Consider the following 3,599-nt stretch of genomic DNA (forward strand, 5'->3'; position numbering starts at 1 on the left):
CATGGACTTGTTTGTTTCAAGTATTGAGGATTTAGTGTTATTTTTTTGAGGGACTAAGGAGAGTGAAATTTTTCTAACAGTGTTAAAGTTTTTGAGTGCTTCGAGTAACATGATGACTGGAGATGCTATTTGTGAGAATTAAGCTACCCTTTGCAAAGGTGGTGGAGGCAGAGAGAGAGAGAGCTCTTAGGGTTACGTTTTGACATATTTGCGAACATCAAGAAAACTGACGATTTGTCCGACACACGGACAAAGGTGATCTTGTCAACAATAGTTGAATAGTTTCAAATATCAACAACTTCTACTCAACGTTTTCTTCTTCCTCAAGCTAAGTCATCGTGCAAAACATGTTTGTTGAAGCTCCCAGATCATAGAATAAACATGTCTGCCCCATCTCTATAGAATCGGTTTGGAAAGTGATATATTTGATGGTTCCTCTTGTTTATTGTCTAAACAGCTTTTTACAAGCTTATCATGTATTGACCGGTGTAGTCCTTTTTTCATGATGTCAAACTCTTCCATGAATAAACCGCCACTCGTGTCTTCCAAGTGTAGAGATTGACCTTTAGCATTTTGTTCCCTTTACTAAGATGTAGTTTGTACACCATCCATGGGTTAGTTTTGATATTCTCATATAGGGTGCCCAAGGATCACATCATAAGAGTTGAGCTATTGATGGAAGTTCATAATCACAATGGTGTGTCAAATGCTCAAACCAAAGGTTTTAGTCTTCATAATCACAATGGTGTCAAATGCTCATACAAAAGGTTTTAGTCTTAAGGCCTCACAAGACTCACAAGGGTCTTGTCATTGTTTCTATCTATTGTCTTCATCGTGAGGTTGGTGTGCTTAATAGGTTGCTTATCCCTTCGTTCCTAGTAGTGCTTTTACTTCCCTAGCTTATCTTGGCTCATCTCATGAGGTTGGTGTGCTTTATAGGTGGCTTATTCTCGCTTGTACATACATTTCTTTTAGAAAATTATATTTTCTTGGTGCTTATTAAAGTACTAGAGCTTGGTTCATGGAAGAACTCTCATTTGGGGAATTTGGACCCAAAATGGGCAAGATATGGGAGTCATTAGTCTTTGTAAAAAGTGAAATTAGTGACTAATCATGGGTCCATGGTGGGGATGGTAGGGGCTACTCCCTACTTTTGTGGTAACATTGTTGGGGCTCCCCCATACTTTAGTGGGGACATCCTCCCCTACCATAGTGGGGACGTTCCCCTACTTTAGTGGAGACATGATAGGGCATGTCTCTTTGAAGTACCTATGTGTATGGACCAGCTTTGCTCCCATTACATTGGCTCCATGTCACGTCATTGTGTAGGTTTTCATGAGTGAAAAGTTTGACTTTTCACTCTTTGAGCCCCCTTTATCACCAGGGTGAAAAAAAGTGCCCCTCAAACATGTTCTCAACTCAAACTGCCTCCTCTGTAACAAGATATCACTAGATAGTTTTTTCTTTTGCAAGATGATCTTTTAGAGGAGGATATCTCCATTACTAATGCACGATAATCTTGTTTTATTTACTATAGACGATATCTTAATACTTCAAATTGAAGAGGAGTATGGTAGATACGAAAAAATGATTTGCAAATTATGGCTACATTTCGGAGTGTGTTCACCTTTGGATGCATGGTCCTTTGTACCCAAATGATCCTTTGACTTTTAGTATTACATAGTTTTATGAGTTTTTTTTGGAGATGGGGAAAATGGAATGGTAGGTTACTGCAAGAGATGCCCACTTGTCTTACGACTCCACGTCATCTAACATAACCATCTGATTCATTTGTTGCAAGCTCAGGTTCTTGATTGTAAAGTGAAATTTGAAGTAAGAGCAAGAATGCAATGGTACAAGGTCAACTGGATGACTTAAGAGCTCGTGTGGTAGGAGCTCCAAAGAGAAGGAGGTGGTGTTACCCCAGTGAAGTCGCTCCTGTGGTAGTCCTCACGGTATCTCCTGGAGGACGACAGTGTCAGTAGGAAAATAAAAATTTAGAGAAGCAGCAGCTACGTTAGTGGGGGCTTCATTGTTATTGGTGACAGGGAGAGGTTCATGAGAAAGGAGAGTTTGGAAGTGAGGTTTTTTTAGTGGTAAGCATTCTCTCCCTATCTTCCTCAGATGTTGGGGGTGTTGGGGGCTTAGTGTTATTAATGAACATATCTAGATCTTTTTGCTCTTCTAATGGGGTATTCAATATGTGGACATATATAATGGTAAGCATTCTCTCCCTTCCTATCTTCCTCATATGTTTGGGGATGGGGTATTCAATATGTGGACATATATAACGGTAAGCATTCTCTCCCTCCCTATCTTCCTCATATGTTTGGGGATGGCGGGGGCTTAGTGCTATTAATGAACATATCTAGATCTTTTGGATCTTCTAGTGGGGCACTCACAATATGTTCAATAAAAAAATCATATACAATGGATACTAAGATTTGCTCTAGATATTTATATATTTTATGGTAGAGCTTTAGTATTCTAGAGGGGTGATAGAGGGTGCTTTCATTTAGACTTAAATATTTATGGGTATGATAGGTTTCTAACCACCCTTGTGTTAGAAACCATGCAAAAGAGTTTGTAAGGGTTTCAAAATTGGTAGGGGTTGAAGGGATTAGGGGGTTATAAATAATTCAAGCATTTCTTCTCTTATAACAAAATGATGGATTACAACTATACACCATGATCTAAAGTTAAGAACTATTGGATGTAATGCATGAGACATGGTGGTATAGTTTGTAAAATAAATATAACTAGTATTGCACTCGCGCATTTTTGCAGCCGACCAAGGTTCCAGAAAAGAACTATTCCCTCTCTACAACCATCTCTCTCTCTCTCTCTCTCTCTCTCTCTCTCTCTCTTTCACACACACACACACACACACACACACACACACATGCATATGCACATGGGCCCTCTCCCTCTCTCTGTCATGTACACACACACACTCTCTCTCTCTCTCTCTCTCTCTCATGTACACACACACACACACACACACACTCTCTCTCTCTCTCTCTCTCTCTCTCTCTCTCTCTCTCTCATGTGGGGTACATGTGGGTCCGAATATGCAAAGGGGGGCTCCGCGAGCTATATGTGGCAGTATGCTACTTTCCCCCAGCCCACTCCAGGTTGCACCATTAGGAGAGTCGCCCTATATACCACTATATGATGATATCATGAGGTTTGCCAGGGGAGACATATTACTATTGGGAGACTTTAATGCACGTACAGGCACAGAGCAAACAGAGTTGTATGATACTCAAGAGGCTATGTACCGGGAGATCACGGCAGAGGATGTAGGGTTGCAGAGATCAGCACAGGATGAGGGGGAGATTACAGATTATGGCAGGCATTTTCTCACACTCGGGAGTGCACATGGGTTGGTCATATACAATGGCTTATCGAGATGGCAAGGATCAGATGCTCTCACACACTGGAACTCTAAAGGGGGAGCGAGCACAGTGGACTACTTGATGGGATCTCCTTCATTGATACCTGATGTGTGGGGTTTCACGATTTCCAGTAGGCCCATTGGCATAGCAGCCGATCATGCATACCTGAGTTTCACACTAGTAGGTAGATCCCTGAGAGAT

Source organism: Cibotium barometz, chromosome 60 (genome assembly GCF_041138505.1).
Source record: "Cibotium barometz isolate CiBa-2024 chromosome 60, ASM4113850v1, whole genome shotgun sequence".
NCBI classification, from domain to species: Eukaryota; Viridiplantae; Streptophyta; class Polypodiopsida; order Cyatheales; family Cibotiaceae; genus Cibotium; species Cibotium barometz.